The sequence below is a fragment of the Hemitrygon akajei genome, chromosome 12, assembly GCF_048418815.1.
Source record: "Hemitrygon akajei chromosome 12, sHemAka1.3, whole genome shotgun sequence".
NCBI lineage: Eukaryota > Metazoa > Chordata > Chondrichthyes > Myliobatiformes > Dasyatidae > Hemitrygon > Hemitrygon akajei.
This window is the reverse complement of record NC_133135.1, coordinates 104,274,767-104,286,769: the sequence shown is the minus strand read 5'-3', so window position 1 is coordinate 104,286,769 and position 12,003 is coordinate 104,274,767. Positions and strand designations below refer to the sequence as shown.

The window sequence follows — 12,003 nt, the reverse complement described above, 5'->3', positions numbered from 1 at the left end:
CTCCTCCCCCTCTATCACGTCTGAAACAATGGAACCCCAGAACGTTAAGCTGCCAGTCCTGCCCCTCCCGCAACCGTCTCACTAATAGAGTAATGTCGTAACCCCACGTGCTCATCTGCCTTACCTACAATACTCCTTGCATTGAAGTACATGCACCTGAGATATTTCCATCACGTGCAAACCTTTGATTGATGTCTACACATGCAGTCCTTGCATGACCTTTATCCTCCTCCACCTCACTATCTGCTCTAACACTCTGGTTCCCCTCCGCCTGCAAATCTAGTTTAAACCACCCGGAGCAGCACTAGCAAACCTGCCCGCAAGGATGTTAGTCCCCCTCCACCTTGCATGGAACAAAGCCCAATTATCCAAAAACATGAAGCCCTCCCTCCTGCACCATCTCCCTAGCCACGTATTTAGCTGCATTATCTTCCTATTTCTAGCCTCACTAGCACGGGGCATGGAGAGCAATCCTGAGATTGCAACCCTGGAGGTCCTGTCCTTCAACTTTGCACCTAACTCCCTAAGCTCTCTTTGCAGGACCTCCTCCTTCTTCCTACCCACGTCATTGGTCCCTACATGGACCACGACATCTGTCTGCTCACCCTCCCTCCTGAGAATACCTAGAACTTGATCCAAGATATCACGGACCCTGGCACCAGGGAGGCAACAGACCATCCGAGGTTCTCGATCTTTCCCACAGAACCTCCTATATGTCCCGCTAGCTATCAAATTCCCTATCACTACTGCTCTCCTCTTTTCCCTCCTTCCCTTCTGAGCTGAGGGTCCAGTCTCGGTGCCAGAGATGCAACCACTGCAACTTGTCCCTGGTAGGTCGGCCCCACCAACAGTATCCAAAACGGTATACTTATTGTTGATGGGAATGGCCACAAGTGTGCTCTGCTCTTTCTGTCTATTCCCCTTCCCTCTCCTAACAGTCACCCAGCTACCTGTCTCCTGACTTTTAGGGGTGACTGTCTTCCTGAAACTCCTGTCTATTTCTGCCTCTGCCTCCCGAATTATCCGAAGATCATCCAGCTCCAGCTCCAGTTCCCTAACACGGTTTGTCAGGAGCTGCAGCTGGATGCACCTTTTACAGATGTAGTCATCAGGGACAATTATGCTCACCCTGACTTCCCACATACTGCAAACGGAGCACTCGACTGCCCTAACTGCTGTCTCCATTACCTACTCCTAAGTTAATTAAATTGATCAAAGGAACTTACCTGGCCTTACCTCACTGGGAGCAAGCTCATCCTCAGCCTCTGCTCGCCGAAGCCTCTCGAGCCAAAGCCTCCTAGCTCCACTCCTACTCTGAGCCGCTCACACACTGGCCGTTCCTCTTCAGCTACCCCTCCTTTTATTTGTCCCTGCCAATTATCTCAAGGTACTCACTCCCTCTAATCAACTAATCAACACCCTGTTTAACCCTTCAGTTGCCCTCCACGCTCCTTTTAAAGAACACTCACCTCAGCTGCTTCCCGGCACTCAGCGCTCCCCCGAGCCCCTCGCTCCTCCTCTTGCTGTGACAGTCCAGTGATCACACTTGTGAAATTTGTTGTGTTGTGGCTGTAGTTCAATAAAATACATAACATTTACAATACAGTAAAATAAGAAAAAGTACAGCACAGGGACAGGCCCACCTAGTCCATGCTGGACCATGTAAACTGCCTAATCCCATCACCTGCACCGGGACCACAGCCCTCCCTACCCCTACCATCCAGGTACCTATCCAAACTTCTCTTAAACGTTGAAATTGAGCTGACCATCCCTTAGTACCATCCTTTTTCTTACAAAACTATAGAAGTTTATGTACATCACAAGGTACAAACATTCAGTATTTACAAGACAGTGAGTACACTCAGGATAAAATATGGTTATTACCGTCTATTAAACAGTCAATGCCCCATTCCCAGAAGTGGCCCTAGCACTCCCAGGAATACCCCATGGTACCCATTGTGATTGTGTGCTCCCTCTCCAAGGACAGCCGGGCACGATCGTATCCTCGGAAAAGGAGCGGGCAGTCGGCCCGGGCAGCACCCTCCACTTTCCACCACCCAGACCCGTGAATGTCCATCTTGTCCAGGCCCAGGGGCAAGCCCACCAGGAGATCCTCCTCGCGACCCGCCCCTTTCCAAACTGGGTGCCCGTGGATGAGGAGCGCAGGGCTGAAGTGTAACCAGAATCTCAGCAGCAGCCCCTTCATATACTCAGACAGGGGCTGGAACCTCTCACCCTCCGTAAACACGTGGTACACTGACTCCTCCTCAGCAGCCCCTTCAGATACTCAGACAGGGGCTGGAACCTCTCACCCTCCGTAAACACGCGGTACACTGACTCCTCCTCAGCAGCAGCCCCTTCAGATACTCAGACAGGGGCTGGAACCTCTCACCCTCCGTAAACACGTGGTACACCGACTCCTCCTCAGCAGCCCCTTCAGATACTCAGACAGGGGCTGGAACCTCTCACCCTCCGTAAACACGCGGTACACTGACTCCTCCTCAGCAGCCCCTTCAGATACTCAGACAGGGGCTGGAACCTCTCACCCTCCGTAAACACGGGGTACACTGACTCCTCCTCAGCAGCCCCTTCAGATACTCAGACAGGGGCTGCAACCTCTCACCCTCCGTAAACACGCGGTACACTGACTCCTCCTCAACAGCCCCTTCAGATACTCAGACAGGGGCTGGAACCTCTCACCCTCCGTAAACACGTGGTACACTGACTCCTCCTCAGCAGCCCCTTCAGATACTCAGACAGGGGCTGGAACCTCTCACCCTCCGTAAACACGTGGTACACTGACTCCTCCTCAGCAGCAGCCCCTTCAGATACTCAGACGGGGGCTGGAACCTCTCACCCTCCGTAAACACGTGGTACACTGACTCCTCCTCAGCAGCCCCTTCAGATACTCAGACGGGGGCTGGAACCTCTCACCCTCCGTAAACACGTGGTACACTGACTCCTCCTCAGCAGCCCCTTCAGATACTCAGACAGGGGCTGGAACCTCTCACCCTCCGTAAACACGTGGTACACTGACTCCTCCTCAGCAGCCCCTTCAGATACTCAGACAGGGGCTGGAACCTCTCACCCTCCGTAAACACGTGGTACACTGACTCCTCCTCAGCAGCCCCTTCAGATACTCAGACAGGGGCTGGAACCTCTCACCCTCCGTAAACACGTGGTACACTGACTCCTCCTCAGCAGCCCCTTCAGATACTCAGACAGGGGCTGGACCCTCTCACCCTCCGTAAACACGTGGTACACTGACTCCTCCTCAGCAGCCCCTTCAGATACTCAGACAGGGGCTGGAACCTCTCACCCTCCGTAAACACGTGGTACACTGACTCCTCCTCAGCAGCCCCTTCAGATACTCAGACAGGGGCTGGAACCTCTCACCCTCCGTAAACACGTGGTACACTGACTCCTCCTCAGCAGCAGCCCCTTCAGATACTCAGACGGGGGCTGGAACCTCTCACCCTCCGTAAACACGTGGTACACTGACTCCTCCTCAGCAGCCCCTTCAGATACTCAGACGGGGGCTGGAACCTCTCACCCTCCGTAAACACGTGGTACACTGACTCCTCCTCAGCAGCCCCTTCAGATACTCAGACAGGGGCTGGAACCTCTCACCCTCCGTAAACACGTGGTACACTGACTCCTCCTCAGCAGCCCCTTCAGATACTCAGACAGGGGCTGGAACCTCTCACCCTCCGTAAACACGTGGTACACTGACTCCTCCTCAGCAGCCCCTTCAGATACTCAGACAGGGGCTGGAACCTCTCACCCTCCGTAAACACGTGATACACTGACTCCTCCCGGCCACAGAATGGACAGCTGGACGGGGTGTCGGTGAACCTGCTCAAAAACCTGTTGTACGGTACCGCCGGATGCAGCACCTCCCTCCCCAGATCCCTGATGTACAGGGGAGGGGCCCCTGAATAAAGAGATTCCCACTGGGGACCTCCTCCGCTGACACGGACCGTCAAGGTGAGTCCGGTCGGCAGATGGAGGCGAGGAGGTGAAAGGTGAGCAGGAGCAGCCCGGACAAGAAACGTTTTGGAGCGTCACGGAACGGCACGGTGGCATCCCCGAGAGACGGCTCACGTTGTGCGGGACCCTCTCCCGTGTGGTCTCCCGAGGCCTGGGTCCGACCAGCACATTGGGTGGTGAGGCAGACAGAACCCCTGCACATCCCCGAGCACCCCGACACCTACCGTGATAGGATCGGGACCACTCCCCCAGCAGCCAGAGCACCGTCCAGTGGCACTGGAGCACCCTGCCCAGATGAGCCAGACCCCAAACCCTCCACAGTTCCCTCAGAGTGACACGGCGGATGAGTCAGACTCCAGACCCTCCACAGTTCCCAGTAGAAGCGGGGCAGTTCCCTCAGAGTGACACGGCAGATGAGTCAGACCCCAGACCCTCCACAGTTCCCGGTCGAAGCGGGGCAGTTCCCTCAGAGTGACACGGCAGATGAGTCAGACCCCAAACCCTCCACAGTTCCCAGTAGAAGCGGGGCAGTTCCCTCAGAGTGACACGGCAGATGAGTCAGACCCCAGACCCTCCACAGTTCCCGGTCGAAGCGGGGCAGTTCCCTCAGAGTGACACGGCAGATGAGTCAGACCCCAAACCCTCCACAGTTCCCAGTAGAAGCGGGGCAGTTCCCTCAGAGTGACACGGCAGATGAGTCAGACCCCAGACCCTCCACAGTTCCCGGTCGAAGCGGGGCAGTTCCCTCAGAGTGACACGGCAGATGAGTCAGACCCCAAACCCTCCACAGTTCCCAGTAGAAGCGGGGCAGTTCCCTCAGAGTGACACGGCAGATGAGTCAGACCCCAGACCCTCCACAGTTCCCAGTAGAAGCGGGGCAGTTCCCTCAGAGTGACACGGCAGATGAGTCAGAGCCCAGACTCTCCACAGTTCCCAGTAGAAGCAGGGCAGTTCCCTCAGCGTGACACGGCAGATGCCAGCTGCTGGGATTTGTGTGCCCTCCTGCAGGCAACGCCCCTGGTGGAGAAATTGCGGGCCATATTGGAGGGTGTTCACAGTACCGGCATCTCTTCAGGGTCCTGAGGCAGAGAGCCCCCAGCTGGGTGCGACGCTCACCAGGACTGACCACCCCCTGCGATCGGAACACTCAGGACTGCTGCAGAGACCCAGTCCCTCCTGTTGCCCCAGAAGTCTTCCACCAGCCTCCTCTGAGTCCTGGATACAACCACCATGGTGGGACTAATGCAGTCAGCCAGTACCACACCACGGGGGTGACCAGCTGATTTATCACTAATGCCCTCCCCGATACGAGACCTCGTGAAGGAGGCCAGACCAGCGCCCCAGCCGGGCAGAGATCTTCATCTCCAAACCCCGCCAGTTCACCAGCCAGGTATCCTCCGTCGAGCTCAGGTAGACCCCCAAGTAGAGGAGGTGTGTGGTGCTCCACGCAAATGGCCTCAACCCCTCCGGTAGGGATCCACCTGCCTCTTCCCGCACTCTTCTCCCAGTTGACCCTTGTAGAGGACGCAGCCGAGAAAACCTGCTGGCAGTCTCACATCCTCTGGAAGTCATCCGGGTCGGTGACGATGAGGAGGATGTCATCGGCGTAAACCCACAGGACGATATCTGTGTCTGATTCGCGTACCTCCTGCAGAGAAGGCACAGGAATGATCCACGCAACTGTACAACTGTCCCACCTCTCCCACAGTTCGACCCTCCCTCAGTACTACCTCTCCTTCCAACACATTAACATTCCATTTCACACAAAACTGCTTCAACGTGTTGTGTTTGAGCCTCTGAAGGTGAGGTGAAAGCTGAATTGGAGTTACCTTATACAGTGTAGGGTTCCCTACGGCAGACACTCCTCAGCTCCCCCCGGGCAGGGTTTGCGTGTTTACCTGATCGAGCCAAAGAAACACCGGCTTTACAATTGAAGATGAAAGCTTTACCTGGCTAATTTCTTGTCACTTCATCTCAGTCTATCATCTATTTACATTTCTGTTTGTGTCATGTTATCTATCACCAGTGCTTATTACATGTTACTCACATTAATGAGGCTAATTTGTATTTTAATTAACCAGCTGGGGGATCCAGGGGAGCTGCTGGCAAGAGCACGTGTGACAGTCAGTCACCGCTGGCGCTCTCTGTCCCAGCTCCCAGGCTCAGCTGGCTCCAGACATTCTGGAGGGTCTGAGGGTGTCCTCACGCAGTTTCCCCTAAACATTAAATTGCTGGTTTCTCTGGGAGGACCACCAACTTGTCGTAAGGTTCAGAGGCTTGCGTGCCTCAGTGACCTGGAGAGCTACACTGGCTGGAGTCAGGGCTGTGTCCTTTGACTCTAGGTAGGGTCATGCATGCCAAACCGGTCAAAGGGCAGAGGCCAGACTAAGAGCGGTCCATCAGTCCTCCCGGTTAGGCGTTTCAGCTCAGGGCTAACATCCCAGACCAGTCAAAAATAAATTGCTACCGGAACAGCAATGAAGAATCCTGGTACATCTGGGTGGCCAAGGACGGACAGAGATGGGGATCTTCATTGTTGTCCTAAGTGCCGGCGGTATAGTGGCCAGAAAGCAAATCAGTAGTCGGTGGTAGGGAAGGGGAATGCAATGTTAACATTCATTTAACCAAGACTAGAATATAAAAACAAGGGTGTAATTCTGAGGCTTCACAAGATCACAAGACAAAGGAGCAGAAGTAGGCCATTTGGCCCATCGATTCTGCTCTGCAACTCCACCATGAGCTAAACTATTCTCCCATCTAGTTCCAATTTCCGGCTTTTTCCCCATATCCCTTGATACCCTGATTAATGAGATATCTATCAATCTCCTCCTTAAACACCCTCAATGATTGGGCCTCCACAGCTGTATGTGGCAACGAATTCCATAAATCCATGACCCTCTGGCTAACAAAATTTCTTCTCATCTCTGTTTTAAATGGGTACCCTCTAATTCTAAGACTGTGGCTTCTTGTCCTGCACTCACCCACCAAGGGAAACAGCCTTTCCACATCTACTCTGTCCAACCCTTTCAACATTCGAAATGTTTCTATGAAATCCCCTCTCATTCTTCTATACTGTAATGAATACAGTCCAAGAGCCGACAAATGCTCCTCATATGTTAGCTCCTGCATTCCAGGAATCATCCTTGTAAATCTTCTCTGAACTCTCTCCAACATCAGCACATCCTTTCTAAGATAGGGGGCCCAAAACTGCACACAGTATTCCAAATGGGGTCTCACCAGTGCCCCATAGAGCCTCATCAACACATCCTTACTCTGATACACTATTCCTCTTGAAATGAATGCCAACATAGCATTCGCTTTCCTTACTGCTGATCCAACCTGGTGGTTAACCTTTATGGTATCCTGCACGAGGACCCCCCAAGTCCCTTTGCACTTCTGATTTTTGAATTTTCTCCCCATCTAAATAACAATCTGCCCGATTGTTTCTTCTTCCAAAATGTACAACCGTACATTTCTCAACATTGCATCTCATCTGCCATTTCTTTGCCCACTCTCCTAAACTGACCAAGTCTCTCTGCAACCTTTCTGTTTCTTCAACACTTCCTGCTCCTCCACCTATCTTGGTGTCATCCGCAAACTTAGCCACAAAACTGTTTAATCCATAATCTAAATCATCGATATACAGTGTAAAAAGAAGCGGCCCCAACACCGACCCCTGCGGAACACCACTAGTAACCAGAAACCAACTAGAATAGGATCCCTTTATTTCCACCCTTTGCTTTCTGCCTATCAGCCAATGCTCCACCTATTCCAACATCCTTCCTGTAATTCCATGGGCTCTCATCTTATTAAGCAGCCTCTTATGCAGCACCTTATTGAAGGTCTTTTGAAAATCCAAATACACAACATCCACAGCCTCTCCCTTGTCAATTTTATCTGAGATTACCTCAAAAAATTCCAATAGGTTGGTGAGGCAGGATCTTCCCTTCATGAAACCATGCTGGCTTGGGCCTATCTTTTCATGTACTTCAAGGTATTTCATAACCTCATCCTTGAGGGTTGACTCCAATAACTTTCCAACTACCAATGTCAGACTAATAGGTCTGTAATTTTCTTTTTGCTGCCTCTTTCCTTTCTTAAACCATGCCAGAATCTATTGATTCCTGGAAGATCATTTCCAATGCCTCCACAATCTCCAAAGCCATCTCCTTCAAATCCCGTGGGTGCACCTCATCCGGTCTGGGAGACTTATCTATCCTAAGTCCATTTATCTTCCCAAGCACTTTCTCTCTAGTAATCTTGACTGTACCTAATTTTATTCCCTGAGACTTCTGGCTATCAGGTATGTTGCTAATGTCTTCCACTGTGAGGACTGATGCAAAATACTCATTTAATTTCTCTATCATCTCTTTGTTAGATAGATAGATAGATAGATAGATAGATAGATACTTTATTCATCCCCATGGGGAAATTCAACTTTTTTCCAATGTCCCATACACTTGTTGTAGCAAAACTCATTACATACAATACTTAACTCAGTAAAAAAAATATGATATGCATCTAAATCACTATCTCAAAAAGCATTAATAATAGCTTTTAAAAAGTTCTTAAGTCCTGGCGGTAGAATTGTAAAGCCTAATGGCATTGGGGAGTATTGACCTCTGGAGCATTGCATCGATAGTAACCTGTCGCTGAAACTGCTTCTCTGTCTCTGGATGGTGCTATGTAGAGGATGTTCAGAGTTATCCATAATTGACCGTAGCCTACTCAGCGCCCTTCGCTCAGCTACCAATGTTAAACTCTCCAGTACTTTGCCCACGACAGAGCCCGCCTTCCTTACCAGCTTATTAAGACGTGAGGCGTCCCTCTTCTTAATGCTTCCTCCCCAACACGCCACCACAAAGAAGAGGGCGCTCTCCACAACTGACCTATAGAACATCTTCAGCATCTCACTACAGACATTGAATGACGCCAACCTTCTTAGGAAGTACAGTCGACTCTGTGCCTTCCTGCACAAGGCATCTGTGTTATCCATTATCCATTATAATTTCTCCAGCATCATTTTCAATCGGGGCCATATCTACCTGTGTCACTCTTTTACTCTTCATATATTTTTAAAAAACTCTTAGTATCTTTTTTATGTTAATTGCCAATTCCCCTTCATAATTCTTTTCTTTCCTAATGACATTCTTAGTTTCCTTCTGTAAGTTTTTAAAAGTCGTCTAGTCCTCAGTTTTCCCACTAATTTTTTTCTTCTTTGCACGCCGTCTCTTTTGGTCTTATTTTAGCCCTAACCTCTCTTGTTAGCCACATTTGTGTCATTTTTCCATTCATGATTTTCTCTTTTCTTGGAATATATTTTTCCTGCACTTTCCTTATTTCTTGCAGACATTTCATCCAATTCTGCTCTACCGTCCCTCCATCTAGGTTACTTTTCCAATCAACTTGGGCCAGTTCCTCTCTCATACCACTGTAATTTCCTTTGTTCCACTGAAATATCGATACACCTGATACCAGCCTCTTTTATTCTCTTCACAGTTACATCAGATCTTCACGCGCGGTTCCACCTTTACATACACGTGTGCGCCATCTTTCAGCAGTCAAATAACCTCCTGACCTTTACTGTAGTCTGCTGCTGAGATCAGCTCACTTACACCCCCGACCCATTCATACCATGTGTGTTTCAGTGAGTGTGTGTGTCTGTATGAGTGTGTGTGTCTGTGTGAGTGTGTGTGTCTGTATGAGTGTGTGTCTGTGTGACTGGGTGTCTGTACAAGTGTGTGTATGAGTGCCTGTGTGTGTGTGTGCGTGTCTGGGATGAGTGTACATCTGTGTATGTTTGTGTTTATTTGTGTGTGTACGTGCGTGAGTTTGGGTGTGGGTGCCTACAACAAGAACAATCTTGAAACCAATAACTTGACAACAATGTTTTAAGGACACGGTGGGGGAAAAGTCTGTCAGCCAGGAGTGTCATAGGGAGTTCGGGATCAAACCCGGTTCACTGGGGTTGTGAGGCCGTGACTCCTCCCTGTGCAACTGTGTCACTGAGCCACCTGGTAGTGTTCTGGATGGTGACAGGCTGAGGGACAACTGTGTATCATTAAAAGAATTAATACCCAAAGCTATTCAGAACATGATTTCTGTGGTGGAGAACCAACATGCAACACTTAACGCATGTGTATCTTACTTAAATCCGCAAGGAACTGTTGTTAATTATGTATAAACCATTCAATACAACTAAAGAATCAAGCTTTCTACATCTAAATAGAGAGAGAAGGCAAGAACAGGTTGTGTCGATGTAGGTATTTATCCTGTCAGAGGTACCCCAGTGAGTGCTGGCAACGACTGAAGCAGGTGCGGAGCATTGGCAGGCTCTCACGTAGAGACGGAAACAAGAATTTACTCATAGGAATTCTAACAGAACATCGGTGGCTGACCAGCTGACTCTGCAAGACGAATCATTCTCCACACACGAGGACCCCATGATAAAGTGCTGATCGGGAGCCCGCTTTAAATTATGATGGTACACGGAAACCCCGTGCCAGTTACAATTAACTTAACAAGATGAAACAGAAAGTACAAGGGCTTAACGAGTCTAGTGAAGACAGCGATTAACAAATACGGGGTCTCTAGAACCCAGCGCTCTGCAGCCCGCCATACAGGTCCACGGGGCTCATGACAAGAGGGAATGCTTGCAAGGGAAAGCTGAAGTCCCAGTGCAGTCAAGCTCTCCCCTAACAGCCTTTCCGAGGCGCGATGTCCCTGCCCCCACCCTCCACCTTGCTCATTCCGCAACCTTCAAATCACTACACCATCATTTCTGCTTAGCCAAGAGCCAGCCGTGAATGACGTGGAATGTCAAAGGACAGACAGCGAGACAAGGAACAAACTCCCGGAGGAAATCAATAGGTCGAGCAGCACCACTATCAGGACTAGAGGTCATCTGCGTAGCTTCTTTCCTGCAGCTGTCCTGCTTCTCAACAAAACTCACTCAGAATCAAAATCGGCTTTAATATCACCGATATGCGTCGTGACATTTGTTGTCGTTGTGACAGGAGTACAATGCAATACATAATAATAGAAAAAAGAGCTGTGAATTACAGTAAGTGTGGGGGTGTGTGTGTATATATAGTTAAATAAATGGTGCAAAAATAGAAATAAAGCAGTAGTGAGGCCGTGTTCATGAGTCCAATGCCCATTCAGAAATCAGACAACAGAGGGGAAGAGGCAGTGTGTGTCTTCAGGCTCCTGTATCTCCTCCCTGGTGAGAAGAGGGCATGTCCTGGGTGCTGGGGGTCCTTGATGATGGATGCCACCTTTTTGAGGCATCGCTCCTTGAAGATATCCTGGATACTACAGAGGCTAGTGCCCATGATGGAGCTGACTGAGTTTACGACTCTCTGCAGCTTATTTCGATCCTGTGCATTAGCTCCCCTCACCCCATATGAGACGGTGATGCAGCCAGTTAGAATGCTCTCCACGGTACATCTGTAGAATTTGTAGGTGTAATACATTAACTGTCCCTACACAACAACGATTAAACGGTCTTTCCTGCTCTCCTTGTTCTGTGGTTAATTATTGATCCTGTTTATACGTTCACATTTATTTAAGTTTGACTATTGACGTTAGCACATGTGACCATTCCGCTAATTGCTGATCGTTCAGGGCTGTTTGCACTATTGTCTTGTAAATTGTTGGTTGCTTTATGTTGCCTGTTGTGGTATTGTCCTGTGTTTTATGCTTGGCATCAAATCACAATCAACTCTGGTACTTTTCACAGACAGGCAATAAGATAAATTAACTAGAATATAAAACAAGGATGTAATGTTGAGGCTTTATAAGGCACTGGTGAGGCCTCACCTGGAATATTGTGAGCAATTTTGGACCTTTTATCTAAGAAAGGGTGTGCTGATATTGGAGAGGGTTCAAAGAAGGTTCACAAAAACCATTTCAGGATTGAGTGGCTTGTCATATGAGGAGCTTTTGATAGCTCTGGATCTGTACTCACTGCAAGTCAGAAGAATGAGAGGGGTTCCCATTGAAGCCTATCAA

At 49.7% G+C, this 12,003-nt stretch overlaps 1 long non-coding RNA gene across 1 annotated transcript in view; it reads right to left on the bottom strand.

Moving 5' to 3' along the window:
- Positions 1 to 12,003, bottom strand: part of LOC140736614 (uncharacterized) — a 65,427-nt gene that overhangs the window by 3,909 nt on the left and 49,515 nt on the right. The window contains exon 2 of the long non-coding RNA XR_012100989.1: positions 1,470 to 1,569. This is a non-coding gene — a long non-coding RNA (uncharacterized lncRNA). The remainder of the gene's footprint in view (positions 1 to 1,469; positions 1,570 to 12,003) is intronic.